Genomic DNA, 14298 nt, shown 5'->3' with positions numbered 1-14298 from the left:
TGTTCCATATATAGCTGTAGGTTTGGGGTGTGTGTGTGGGAGGGAGTGAGTTCTGGATCTTCCTATATCACCATCTTGAACAAGAACCTCACAAAAGCCTGGTTCATTCTTCTCCCCTCAGAATTCTAACTCATGTTGTCAGAGAAGTTCTTTAAACCCTTACCTGAGAATTTAGAACTCTCTAAGTGACCTTTTGTTTTAAGCTTTTTCTGTGTTCTACAAAATCCCATTTTACTTTGGTTCTCTTTTTCCTCTTCTTGTAATCAAGAAAGTCATTTAATGTATCTTGTCACCCTCCCTTTTAGTGAACTAACACCTGCATGGTAAGTGATCTTGATACTAGAAAGTCTCACAGTACGGCTTTTTTCTTCAAGAATCTTCATGAACTTACCCAATTACAAACACAGAATGGAATGTGTGTGTGTCCTTTTTTCCCTTGACAACCAAGAGCCTATTCCTCACAAGCCCTACTCAGTTCTCACCTTTTATGGAGGAATCAGAAAATTTTCCCTAGGCCAAAAAACATTCAGAAACTATTATTTCTCTAGGCCCAAGGCCCCAAATCCCCACTGCCATTCTAAATAGTCAATAAAACTTATAGGAAGCATTCAGTTAAATGTGGGAAAAATAAATGTGTATATTTACCTCCACTGCCTGGCAAAGGCCACAAAAATTATGGTAAGGAAAGAATAAAGCATATACCTGCAAAAAAGAAAACAGTAAGAGAAATTAGGGTAACTAAATTTTGTAAGCTGAAAAGCAAATGAACTAGTGATAACTGACTTAGAGCAAACCTGAGAAAAATAAAACCTCAGCTGGCAGAAGGGAAAAGCCAGAAGCAAGCTGATCTGGGCGACAGAAGGCTCAAGAACTGGGGATACTTCATACCTCTTAAAAAGTCTGCAGAAGCTTGAAAACCAAAGGATTTTTTCAAAATCTATATAATGCAGTGTTTCTCTTATTTATTGCTGCATTAAAACTGACCCCAAAACTTAGTGATTTAAAACAACCATTTTGCTTTGCTCACAATTTTACAGGTCAGGAATTAAGGAAGGACTCAGCTGGCCAGGTCATCTCTGATCCTCATAGCATTCACTGGGGCAGCCCTAGAAGGATCCATTTCCAAGATGGCTTCATCACTCACATTCTGGCACCTAAGTGATACCTGACCTTGTTCTTTCTTCCCTCCCTCTTTCTTCCTCCTCCTCCCCCTCCTTCTCCTATTCTCTCTCTCTCTCTCTCTCTCTCTCGCTCTCGCTCTCGCTCTCCCTCTTTCTCCCTCTCCGCACAAGCTATCTCATTCTCCAGAACCTCTCCCCATGGCTTGGGCTTCCCATAGCAGAGTGGCCTCAGGATAGTTGTACTTGTTAAATGGTTAGTGGCTTTCAAGACACAGGAAGCAGAAGTTGCCAGACCAGTTAAAGACCAAGCCCAGAACTGGCCGAGCATCACTTCCATTGGATTCTACTGGTGAAAGTAGTCTGAGGGCCTATGAGATTCAAGGCAGTGGAGAAATAGACTCAACTCTTGATGAGAGATGGCAAAGTCACATTGGAAAAACACCAGTCCAAGGGGGAAAAAAATCCTACAGAGACTGTCGTTTGGAGGACCCTAATGAAGAAGCCCATTCCAGTTATTCAACAGTTCAAGATACCTTTCAATAATCTCCTCCCACACGCACAGAGCTACCTACATTCTGCTTTTCTTTTTACACTCAGTGTGACATGCTTCAGTATGAGCTTATAGCCATGAATATCACATATTTGGGAAAAACCACTAACATGAAGGAGTGGGCTCAAAATAAACAAAAAAAGGGAGGGAACTTTGAGACCACATACATAATCCATGGAGACAAAACAAATTTTGCGTCCACGTAAGGAAAAAATGATGCCATTTTTTAGAGAGTTCATTTCCCTGAAAGTTAAAAAGTTGTAAGTTTAAAAACCAAAATAAATCTACAAGACATAACAATAACTGCTCAGAAGTATTTTCAGCTCTCTTAGCTATTTTTTATAATAGTTACCACCATCTGATTATACTAATATTTCTTGATATTTCCATTTTTTATATTTAATGGCCTTCTTATATAAAAAAGAGAGGATCTAGCTCTTTTATGTAAGATTAGTGTATTATAGGAAACCGTATTGTTGAGAATCTCTACCAAGAAACATTTGTCCACTTACTGTTGTAAGGCTTTGGTATAACACGACTTTGTGATCCAACATAGAACACAGCAGCTGCCAGAGACCCAGAACTGTGCCAAGTAAGTTTCCGTGTGCACCCAAAAATTTACACAGAAATAGACCTTTTGAAAGAGAATAAATAAATAAATAAATAACCAGAAACTCCCATCCCTTCACTCTGAAGTTTAAAGTAGTTAAAAATCTCTCTAGGTGGGGGGCACCTGGGTGGCTCAGTGGGTTAAGCCCCTGCCTTCGGCTCAGGTATGATCTCAGGGTCCTGGGATCGAGTCCTGCATCGGGCTCTCCGCTCAGCACAGAGCCTGCTTCTCTCTCTCTCTGCCTGCCTCTCTGCCTACTTGTGATCTCTCTGTCAAATAAATAAATAAAATCTTAAAAAAAAAAAAAAGAAAAGAAAAAAAATCTCTCTAGGGGACCAGGGTAGCCCATTACTGAAGCTAGATGGCAGTAAAGGACACCAAGCTTCTCGGAAGGGAAAAACAAAAACAAAAAAACAACAACCAAAAAAAACCCTCTCTGAGAGTAAAAATTTTAATCAAATCGAACAAAGACAGGAAAATAATTTTGTGACCCAGAGGGCTAAATAGAGGCTCAGAGCTCAGCCTTGCTCAGTGGATATCTAGCCTGGTGGCAGCACACTTTCATCCTGAATCCTTAGCCTTCTCCCTTGGGACAGCAGATGCTCTGGTTCTACTTCCTGAACTTGTCCGTGATGACTCAAGAACTGAGCATCCATCAAGCACGATGGGCAGCTGACGAAGATTGTACAGGCTGACACCAGTCCTAAATATGGAGTAAGGGGCAATATGGAAAAAGGAGGGGAGTGAGTGAGGAGGAAAGTATCTCAAAGAAAATCCTGCTGTTTTCCAGGAGCTCAGTAAACACGACCATGCTTTCCCAGAAATAGTTTTATTTTGGTCCCAAACTCCAGGGGCTAGATAAACAGTCCCTCCAAGCATTCTGACTGAGAGCAGAAAACAGAGGAATCATTGATATCTTTGACCATGAAACTCAAGAAGAGAATATGTGAGGAAAAACCCAAGATCAGGATAAAGATTAGAGTTCTTTGTCTTCAAACAGCTGTAAGAAGATTTTACCAGTCCTTCACTGAGTGATGCTAGGAGTGGGTAAATAGGAATACACCTAATGCTATAATTAATTATAATACACCTATATATATTAATAAGTACAACATACATAATTTTCTCATTATAATTTGATACCTTTTAAATGGAACTTTTCACAACCCCTCTTAAAAGAATCCTTTTGAATGTTGCTAAAATGGAAACTCCTGAGATAGGCAGGTTGAACTGACCATCTGGACCATCTTCTTCCTGGTACATGGAAATAACCACATGCCCTTGCAGTCTACCAATTATCCAAATACCAAATGTACAGGTGGCCTTAGGAATAGAGCCTTGAATATTGTCCTAAGTATAACCTAGGATGTTTTGTTACAAGCAATAGGAACCAAGACTGGCTAATTTAAGGCCAAAAGAGGTTTGTGTAGGAGGATGTGGCTGGAACTCTTAGAATTGTAGGAACAGATGAAGAACGAGACCTCAGACAGAACAGGCACCTGGAAGCCCCTGCAGGAGCTCATGGTCTCCCCTCCCATGTGCTTCCCACAGATGACTGCTCTGTCCAGTCTTTGCCTGCAGGGAGACTTGAGATTCCGAAGGTGGAGGGGGAGCGGCGCCTGGGTGGCTCAGTTGGTTAAGTGGCTGCCTTTGGGTCCTGGAACCGAACCCCACATCAGGCTCCCTGCTCAATGGGGAGTCTGCTTCTTCTTGGCCCTCTGCCCCTCCCTCTCATGCTCTTTTTCTATCTCAAATAAATAAATAAAATCTTTTAAAAAAAAATATTCCAGAGGGGACTGGGGGCAAGAATCTGATTGGGCAGTTGAGCCACATGGCTGAGAGTGGGTAGGGCAGGGATAGTGGAGGGTGGAAGGTTGTTAGCAGAGGAGAAGTGTTGGGCAGGCAGAAATAGTGGCTCCTATGCTATGCAACCCAAGGCACATTCTTTCTCATACTTTGTGGCTTCACTTCTCAGTTTCTGGAGTTAGTCCCTACATAGAGAGTAAACCAGTGTTCAATGGCTGACGTCTGAATTATACAATAGTTCTCTTGAAGAGAAAAAATAGCTTGGTGGTTAAGTGCATGGGCTTTGGAGTCAGACAGCCTGGGTTCCAATCCCAGTTTCAACCTCACTAGATGTGTGACCTTGGATGTTTTCTAAAGGATCAGTGTATCCAGCCCCACTCAAGCATTCTGAGCTCCAATTTCTTCAGCAATAAAATGAGGAGAATGTTTATCTGTGTTGTGTAGGGTATCTTTGGAGATAAACTATAAAAAGCAAATAAATAAGGGAATTTAATGTCTTATATAACTGAAAAGTCCAGGGATAGGAAAGACTTCAGTGGCTCACCAACTTCATGACATATCCAGCTTCTTTCCATTTTCAGTTCTGTTCTTTGTTCTTTTTCTATTTTTTTTATTTTAATTCCAATATAATTAACATATAGTGTTATATTAGTTTCAGGTGTACAATATAATGATTCAACAATTCTATAGACTACTCAGTGCTCACCACAATTAGCGTCCTCTTAATCCCCTCACTTATTTCACCCATCCCCCTACCCACCTCCCCTCTGGTTACCATCAGTTTTTTTTTCTCTCTAGTGAAGAGTCTGGTTTTTTGTCTCTTTTTCCCTTTGTTTGTTTGTTCCTTAAATTTCACAGATGAATAAAGTCATATTTATTTGTCCTTCTCTGACTTATTTCACTTAGCATTTTACCCTCTAGATCATCCATGTTGCTGCAAATAGCAAAAGTTCATTCTTTTTTATGACTGAGTAATATTCCATTGAATATATATACTACATCTTCTTTACCAAGTCATCTATCAATGGACACTTGGGCTTTTCCCATAATTTGGCAATTGTAAATGATGCTACAATAAACAGAAGGGAACATGTATCTTTTTGAATTAGCATTTTTGTATTCCTTATGGAAACACCCAGGAGTAGAATTACTTAATCATATGATATTTCTATTTTTAATTTTGTGAGAAAGCTCCATACCATTTTGTACAGTGACTGTACTAGTTTGTATTCCCACCAATGGTGTATAACTATTCCTTTTTCCCCACATCTTTGCCAACGCTTGTTTTTTTCTTAGGTATGTGATTCTAGCTATCCTGACAGGTGTGAGATAGTATCTCGTTGTGGTTTTGATATGCATTTCCCTAGTGACAAATGATAGTGAGCACCTTTTCATGTGTCTATTTGCCATCTGTATGTCTTCTTTGGAGAAACGTCTATCCATGTCTTTTGCCCATTTTTAATTGGATTATTTGCTTTTTTGGTTTTTATATATTTTGAATACTAACCCTTTATTGGCTATGTCAACTGCAAACGTCTTCTCCCATTCATTAGGTTTTCTTTTGGTTTTTTGGTTGTTTCCTTTGCTGTGCAGAAGCTTTTCACTTTGATGCAGTCCCAGTAGTTTGTTTTGCTTTTATTTCCCTTGCCTCAGGAAACAAATGAAAAATGTTGCTACAGCTAATGTCTGAAAAATTACTGTCTGTGTCACTTCTAGGATATTTATGGTTTCAGGTCTCACACTTAGTCTTCAATCCACTTTGTTTATTTTTGTGTACAATGTAGAAAGTGGTTCAGTCTCCTTCTTCATGTAGCTGTCCAGTTTTCCCAGCATCATCTGTTGAAAAGACTTGTCTTTTTTCCCTTGCATATTTTTGCCTCCTTTGTGAAAGATTAATTGACCATATAATAGTGGATTTATTTCCAGGCTCTCTATTCTGTTCTATCGATCTGTGTATTTATTTTTGTGCCAGTACCATACTGATTTCGTTACTACAGCTTTGTAGTATATCTTGAAATCTGGGACTGTGATGCCTCCAGTTTTGTTCAACTTTTCCAAGATTGCTTTGGCTATCTGGGAGTCCTTTGTGGTTCCATACAAATTTCAGGACTATTTGTTCTAGTTCTATAAAAAGTGCTATTAGTATTTCGATAAAGATTGCATTAAATGCTTTGGATAGTACAGACATTTTAACAACATTTGTTCTTCCAATCCTTGAGCATGGCATCTCTTTCCATTTGTTTGTGCAATCTTTAATTTCTTTCATCAATGTTTTACAGTTTTCAGAGTATAGATCTTTCACCTCCTTGGTTAAGTTTATTCTTGATATTTTATTATTTTTGGTGCAATTCTAAATGGGATTATTTTTCTCAATTTTTCTTTCTGTTACTTCATTATTAGTGTATAGAAATGCAACAGAGTTCTATATCTTGATTTTGTGTCTTGTGACCTTACTGAATTCATTTATCAGTTCTAGTAGTATTTTTGGTGGAGTCTTTTAGGGTTTTCTTTTTTTTTTTTTTTTTAAGTAATCTAGCTTCTTTTTTTTTTTTAAGATTTTTTTTATTTATTTGACAGACAGATCACAGGTAGGCAGAGAGGCAGGCAGAGAGAGAGGAGGAGGAGGAGGCAGGCTCCCTACTGAGCAGAGAGCCCAATGTGGGATTCGATCCCAGGACCCTGAGATCATGACCTGAGCCGAAGGCAGAGGATTAACCCACTGAGCCACCCAGGCGCCCCTAGGGTTTTCTATATATATGATCATGTCATCTGCCATACTGAAAGTTTCACTTCTTTCTTACCAGTCTAGATGCCTTTTATTTCTTTTTCCATGTGTCTGATTATTGTGGCTAGGAATTCCAGGACTATGTTGAACAAAAGTGGTGAGAGTGAACATTCTTGATCTTAAGAGAAAAGCTCTCAGTTTTTCACCCTTGAGTATAATGTTAGCTGTGGGTTTTCCATATATGGCCTTAATTAAGTTGAGGTATGTTCCCTTTAAACCTAGTTTGTTGAGGATTTTTATCATGAATGAATGTTGTGCTTTGTCAAATGCTTTTTCTACACCTACCGAAATGATCATATGGTTTTTATCCTTTCTATTGTTGATGTGATGTATCATATTGATTGATTTGCATGTATTGAAACTCCCTTGCATCCCAGGAATAAATTCCACTTGATCATGGTGAATGACTTTTTTAATATATTGTTGGACTCAGTTTGCTAATGTTTTGTTGAGGACTTTTGTGCCTATATTCATATTGGCCTGTAGTTCTTTTTTTTTTTTTTTTTTTTGTATCTTCATTTGGTTTTGGTATCAGGGTAATACTGGACTCAAGAATGAATTTGAAAGCTTTCTTTCCTCTCTTATTTTTTGGAATAGTTAGAAAAGAATGGATATTAACTCTTCTTTAAATATTTAGTAAAGGGGCACCGGTTTGCTCAGTCAATACATCACGTGACACTCGGTCTCAAGGCTGTAAGTTTGAGCCTCACATTGGGTATAGGGATTACTTAAAAATAAAATCTTTAAAAATAAATATTTAGTAGAATTCACCTGTGAAGCCATCTGGTCCTAGACTTCTGTGTGTTGGGAGTTTTTTGATTACGGATACAATTTCATTGTTGGTAATTGGTCAGTTCAAATTGTCTATTCCTTCCTGATTCTGTTTGGGGAGGTTATATGCTTCTAGAAATTTAGTCATTTTTTTTTAGGTTGCCCAGTTTGTTGTCATATAATTTTTCATAATATTCTTATATATTATAGTTGTATTTCTGTAGTGTTGGTTTTTATTTCTCCTCTTTCTTATCAATTTTATTTGAGTCTTCTCTCTCTTTCTCTCTTTCTCTCTCTCCCACTCTCCCAATGAGTCTGGCTAAAGTTTTAACAATTTTGTTGATCTTTTCAAAGAATTGCTCCTGGCTTCATGATCTGTTTTATTGGTTTTTTTAGTTTCTATTTCATTTATTTCTGCTCTAATCTTTATTATTTCCTTCCTTCTACTTGTTTGGGGTTTTGTTTGTTTTTTTTTACTAGCTCCTTTAGGTGTATTGTTTGGCTGGTTTTTTTGAGACTTTTCTTGCTTCTTGAGGTAGACCCATATTGCTATAAACTGCCCTCTTAGAACGACTTTTGTTGCATCCCAAAGATTTTTGTACCATTGTGTTTTCAATTTCATTTTTCTCCATGTATTCTTTTTATTTCCTCTTTGGTTTCTTGGTTGATCCATTCATTGTTCAGTAGTATGTTATTTAACCTCCATGTATTTGTGTTCTTTCCAGATTTTTTCTTGTGGTTGATTTCTATTTTCATAGTGTTGTGGTCAGAAAAGATGCATGTGTGACTTCAATCTTTTTAAATTTGTTCAGACTTGTTTTGTGGCCTAACATGTGGTCTATTCTGGAGAGTGTTCCATGTGCACTGGAAAAAAAATGTATATTCCACTGTTTTAGGATAGAATGTTCTGAATATATCCATTAGATCCATTTGGTCCTATGTGTGATCCAAAGCTACTGTTTCCTTGTTGCTTTTCTGTCTGGATGATCTATCCACTGGTGCAAATGGGATGTTAAAATCCTCTACTGTTATTGTATTATGATTAATTACTTCCTTTATGTATTTAGGTGTTCCCACATTGGGTGCATATTTACATATTTTTTAACTTCTTTTTGAATTGTTCCCTTTAATATTATGTAGAGTCCTTCTTTGTCTCTTGTTACAGTCTTTGTTTTAAAGTCTATTTTGTTCTATATAAGTATTGCTTGCTACCCAGGCTTTCTTTTCACTTCCACTTCACTTTCAATCTGCATGTGTCTTTAGGTGTGAAATGAGTCTCTAATAGGCAGCCTATAGATCAGTCTTACTTTTTCATCCCTTCCATCTCCCTATGTCTTTTATTGGAGCATTTAGTCTATTTACATTCAAAGTAATTGTTGATAGGTATGTTCTTATTGCCACTTTTTTACTTGTTTTATGGTAATTTTTATAGTTCTTCTCTGTTTCTTTCTTCTCTTGTTCTCTCTTCTCAAGGTTTACTGGCTTTCTTTAAGGATATATTTGAATTCCTTTCTCTTTATTTTTTGCATATCTATTACTAGTTTTTGATTTGTGTTTAGCATTAGGTTTATATATAACAACTTATACATACAACAGTTGATGATCACTTAAGTTTGAACCCATTCTAAAAGCATTAAATTTTTACTCCTTTAAACACCACACATTTTAGATATATATTTCACATTTTTTTATTTGTGAATCTCTTGACTGATTTTTATAGATATACTTTATTTTACTGCTTTTATATTTCCTACTTTTCTTACTACTGCTTATGGTCTTTCCTTTCCACTCAGAGTCCCCATTAGTATTTCTTGTAAGACTGGTTTAGTGGCAATGAGTTCTTTTATCTCTGGGAAAGTCTTAATCTCTCCTTCTCTTCTAAATGACAGCCTTGCTGGATAGAGTACTCCTGGCTGCAGGGTTTGGTTTTGTTTTTCTTTCAGCACTTTGAATATATCATGTCAATCCCTTTTGACCTGCAAAGTTTCTGCCAAAAAATCAGCAGATAGCCTTATGGGGTTTCCTTTGTATGTAACTATTTTCTTTTCTCAAGTTGTTTTATTTTTTGTTTGTTTTATTTATTTATTTATTTTTTAACTTATTTTCAGCATAACAGTATTCATTGTTTTTGTACCACACCCAGTGCTCCATGCAGTCCGTGCCCTCTCTAATACCTACCACCTGGTTCCCCCAACCTCCCAGCCCCCCACCTCTTCAAACCCTTCAGATTGTTTTTAAGTAGGCTCCATGCCCTTGGAGCCCAATGCAGGGCTTGAACTCATGACCCTGAAATGAAGACCTGAGCTGAGATCAAAAGTCGGACATTTAATCAACTGAGTCACCTAGGTGCCCCAAAGATTTTTTTTTTTTTTCAATTTTTGACTAATCTCTAGACCCAGAGTGGGGCTCAAACTTGGAACACCAAGATAAAAAGTTGTGTGTTCTACCAACTGAGCCAATCAGGTGCTCTCTTGCTTTTGAAATTCTCTCTTTATCACTGTATTTTTCCATTTCAATTACTATGTATCTTAGTGTGGACCTCCTAGGGTTGATTTTGTTGGGGGCTCTCTGTGCCTCCTGCATCTGGATTTCTTTTTTCTTCTCCAGATTCAGGGGTTTTCTATTATTTCTTTAAATATATTTTCTGCCCCCTTTTCTCTCTCTTCTCCTTCTAGGATCCCTATAATGTATAGGGTATAATGTATATAAAGGTATAATGTAAATGTTATTGCATTTCATGGTGTCACTGGATTCCCTTAATCTATTTTTACTTTTTATTATTTTTTATTTCCTGTTCAGTTGATTGCCTTCCTTTACACTGTTCTCTAGATCACTGATCCATTCTTCTGCTTCCTTTAGTCTACTACTTATTCCCTCTAGTGTATTTTTAATTTTAGTTATTGAGTCCTTTGTCTCTGGCTGGTTGTTATTCATTTTCTATCTCTCTCTTTTTTTTTTTTTTTTTTTTTGAGGTTCTCACTGGGGTCCTCCACTCTTTTCTCAAGTCCAGTATCTTTATGACCACTATTTTAAATTCTTTTAAATTCTCTAGCAGACATATTACTTATCTCCATTGTGTTTATCTCTCTTGCTGTGATTTGTACTGTTCTTTCATTTGGGACATAGTCCTCTGTCTCCTCATTTTGTGTAAGTCTCTGTGTCTGTTTCTATGTGTTGGGAAAGTTATCTATGTCTCCTGCTATTGCAAGTAGTAACCTTGTGAAGAAGAGGTCCTGTATTGCCCTGCAGTACAGTGTGCCCTGTGCACCAGAACCTGGTGTCTCAGGGGTGTCCCCTATGTGTGTTGTATATGCCCTATGGTTGTGGTTGAACAATTTTTGCCTTTGGTCCAGTCATCTGCAATGGCTCTGTTTGCCTATTCTGGACAGGGTTTGGTCCGAGTGCTGTTAATGGGCCTGTCTGGGGCCTCCTTGGGCTTGAGTTGAGTCAGACCAGTGTTTACCAGAGATGAAATAGCACCAAACTACTGGGTGCTTTCTCTGTGTTGTCCTTTAAGAAGCTTTCATTGGTAGGTGGGACCTAAGGTCAGACCAAATGTCTGCTGGGGCACAGTCAGACTGGTGTGTGTGGTTATCTTTTCCTCTCCCCAGGAAGAAGTCACTTTAGAGTGGCGATGGTCCCTATCAGGGCTGCTTGCACACTAACACAATTGTGGTACTACTTTGGAAGGACCCCTGCCAAGGGCAGGTCTGCAGGACAATGTGGGGGTGGGGCCCTAGGTGTTAGTAAGGTTTGTGCAGGTGGGCTGTGGTCAAGGACCTGTGGCTGCTTTGAAAAACTTTTGCTGATGCTGATTTAGAAGGGGGAAGGTATGTAGGAGAAGGAGTGGGTAGGGTTTGTGGTATTAACACAGTTTGTGCCAGTCCACTGTGGTTAGGGACCTTGAGCCACTTTGGAAAATTCCTGCCATAGCCATGATGGAGGAAGCATGTCCACAGGAGAACAATGGAGTGGGACATGCTGTTAGTAAGTAAGCTAGGGGGAGCGTTGGCACTGTGCAGTTTCCCACAAGTGTCCATGTGTCTGGGCTATGGGGAGAGGAAGGAAAATGGCACCCATCAGCTCTCTTGTTCTTGAAGGAGCCTCCCAAAGATCCCTGCCCCTCCAGCAAATGCTCTGAGATTAGTAAACAAATCTTCCTCTTGTATACTCCATGAGTTTTTCAAACTGCTGCTCCTATGCTATATCTCAGAGGGATTGTCATGCTGTCTCTTTAAGGTCAGGAACTCAGTTTCCTATCACCCTTCCAGCTCTCCTAGAGACAAGCGCACGATTTTTAATGTTCCACGTGTTAAAACCCACTTATTGTAAGAACTTGTGAAGTTAACCCGCTCTAGTTTTCAAAGCCAAATACTCTAGGAATTTTTCTTTCCAGTGTGAAGCCCCTGTGCCTGAGGTGCCTGGTATGGGATATGCTCCACTCCCCTTTCTGTGCCCATAGCATCCCTTGCTCCCAAGAACAGTCACAGGTCATCTTGGCTCCCAACTGAAGGCAGCTTATAGAATTCTACAATTAGAAGACGCCATAGAGAGCATTATACCAACCACTTTCCAGATGAGAGAATTCTAAGCCAGGACCACACAGCTAGTGAGTAGCAGAATGAAACTAGACTTCAAATGTCCTCACATCAAGCAAAGCACATCACAATACAATTCCGCCTCCCTTGATAATGTTAAGTTGCCTAGCAAACAAGGTCTTCATAGGTGATGCAAAGATAAACTTCCTCTGAATCTGCTCCAAGCAAATAAACGCAATTTTGGAATTAGGAAAATCCAGTTAATGTTGACATCATTATCCCTCCAAGTTGTCTAGGGTGGGACAGACAACTTGGAAGAAACTTAACACAAGTCTCCCATATCTGAGAAACATGACAAGATAAGGGATTTATTATTGTTATTGTTACTTATCGTTAATAGTGAGAAATGGCATGTTAATCAGGAAGGAACAGATTATGGCTGTCATTTTTTTTCCCTAAAAGGTAAATAGTTAATATGTAAATTACGTCCACAAGAACTTTTTATTTTTTATGATCCTATCCATCAGTTTGCTCTCTAAGTGAGGTCTCAGGTTAAAATAGCTCCTAAATGAAAGGTTACTCTAGATATTAAATATTCCATGGAGCAAACCCAATATTCCACTTTTTTGGAGTGCTCTACTATTCTCACTTCCTGGATGGCCACAAATAGCTTTTTGAATCTGGACCTGTTACAGACACTAGTGAAAGAAAACAATAGTAGAGGATAAAATTTGGAAAAGCCCTCATAGATTTAAGCTTCCAAGCACACCAGCAAAACTGATATCTAATAATTTAAGCAGACCTTCTCAGTGACTTAAGTTGACTTTAACAACCCTGCTTCAGGGGACTTGCCACAAAACAGTACACGAAGAAAGGGATCCCAAAGAGAAGAGCCTCTTCTCTAGCCACACACAACCAGATTAGGTCTGAGATCCTGGTACCCAAAAGCTAACAAACAACAGAAAATAATTTATGTGCTTCTGGAGCTATTTTCTTTAGGGTGACATGTTTCACTCCTACCCAGCAAAGTGGCAGAAGCCACTGAATGTTGCTTTGCACGTTCCTTGTCTTTAGACTGTCCTTTTGCCAAACATTAAATGCCCTTTTTCTGCTATAAAACATATACTGAATTGCCACATTATTCTCCCTGACCCTGTGGGACCACAGTACAATATCATAATGTCAAACTGGGTCTGAAAAGAGCTTTGTGTGGGATGAGACAAGAGTCTAAAGATAGAAGAGCTGCTGAATCACTTGGGGTATGACCACAAATAGTGCTGTGATCAGCTTGCTGGGTAAAGCTGGTGTCAGAAGTCCCTGGTAAATCTCTGAGCTCATTATGGAGGGTGGGAGGCTGACCTTGGAAGCAACTTGTACTTAACACAGAGATGAGGAAGCCTGAAGGGAAAAAACCCAATTTGCAAACCCTAATAAATAACATTTAAAATTCGCTGATTTAATAAAAGCATGCTATCATATGACAAGATGGTTTTCCTTAGGAGCAGGTGCATTTCAATTTTTTTTTTTTTTTTAAATATTATATCTTCAGAGACTTGCACGATAGATGGCAGCCTGGAAATACGCTGATGTGTCCTGGCAGAATTTCAGACATAATTATTTTTTTTTTCCTTTGTAAACCTTCCATCAGTGGGAAGGCAAGCCCTGCCAAAACTGAGGAACCCAAGCTGGAGGCAGTAAGGCTCCACCACTCAGACTGTGGCCAAGTGCCAAGACTTCAAGGCCAAATCGGAAACAACCACGTTGAGTTCATTAAAAGGGCTGAATGATCAAAGGCGTGCAAGCCTTCACAAAGGCAGAAATTAATCTGTTTAATACTTGGCTAAATTCTCATCTGTTGAAGTAAATTTGAAATGAAATTTATCAAACTCACCCTCTTCCTGTGGAAAAATCCTTTGAATTTCTCAGAGTGTCCAGGAGGTGGCAGACGCGTCCTTCGTTTCAGTTTGCGGAGTGCCACTAGAGCTCTGTCCCTAAAAGTAAGATGAATGGGCTTTATCTGGGTATAACTACGAATAGGTTGTAAATACGTATCTCTACGATATCAGGACTTATATTCGGAACTGGGTAGGCTGAACTCTACTTGGCAATCTCTTTTT

At 38.8% G+C, this 14298-nt stretch overlaps 1 long non-coding RNA gene across 2 annotated transcripts in view; it reads right to left on the bottom strand.

Annotated features, from left to right (window-relative positions):
• Positions 1-645: 645 nt before the first annotated feature.
• Positions 646-14298, bottom strand: part of LOC111158260 — a 36719-nt gene continuing 23066 nt past the window's right edge. Inside the window, exons 2-3 of one of the 2 annotated variants that reach the window (XR_002641343.1) lie at positions 14073-14172; positions 646-702 (exon numbers count right to left, since the gene is read on the bottom strand). This is a non-coding gene — a long non-coding RNA (uncharacterized LOC111158260). Of the gene's footprint in view, positions 703-14072; positions 14173-14298 lie in introns of those variants that run through there. The other variant, XR_002641342.1, reaches the window with a different exon arrangement.

Source organism: Enhydra lutris, unplaced genomic scaffold (assembly GCF_002288905.1).
Source record: "Enhydra lutris kenyoni isolate GAN:26980312 unplaced genomic scaffold, ASM228890v2 scaffoldscaffold4, whole genome shotgun sequence".
NCBI classification, from domain to species: Eukaryota; Metazoa; Chordata; class Mammalia; order Carnivora; family Mustelidae; genus Enhydra; species Enhydra lutris.
This window is presented reverse-complemented; position numbering and strand designations above follow the sequence as displayed.